Source organism: Bison bison, unplaced genomic scaffold (assembly GCF_000754665.1).
Source record: "Bison bison bison isolate TAMUID 2011002044 unplaced genomic scaffold, Bison_UMD1.0 scf7180017864537, whole genome shotgun sequence".
Classification (NCBI taxonomy): Eukaryota; Metazoa; Chordata; class Mammalia; order Artiodactyla; family Bovidae; genus Bison; species Bison bison.
In genome coordinates this window covers 192321-192852 of record NW_011495085.1, presented here as the reverse complement: position 1 = coordinate 192852, position 532 = coordinate 192321, and positions in this window count along the sequence as shown.

Here is a 532-nt window from a genome sequence, read left to right as displayed (position 1 = left end):
TCGTGAGCCTACAACTTGCTCCCTGACCATGAATTTAGGTATATCCTGGGCACTTAGTGGCCCAACGCATACTCCTGAGCCCACATCTCGGTTCCTGCACTAAACTGGGTTGTGTCCTGCCCTTGTACAAATGCCCGACAAACACTCCTGAGGCTGCATCGGTCCCTGCACTGAACTAGGCTGTCTCCTGCGCTTGTTCAAGACCCTAACAAACACTCCTGAGCCAACATCTCTGTCCCTGAGCTGAACCAGGATGGTTCCCTCATTTGTTCAAGACCCCGGCAAACAATCCTGAGCCGACAACTTGCTGCCTACCCCTGAATTAAGGTGTGTCCTCCCCTCATCCAATCTCCCAGGAAACACTGCTGCTGCTGCTGCTACTGCGTCACTTCAGTCCTGTCCAACTCTGTACGACTCCATAGATGGCAGGCCACCAGGCTCCCCCGTCCTTGGGATTCTCCAGGAAAGAAAACTGGAGTGGGTTGCCATTTCCTTCTCCAGTGCATGAAAATTAAAAGTGAAAGTGAAGTCA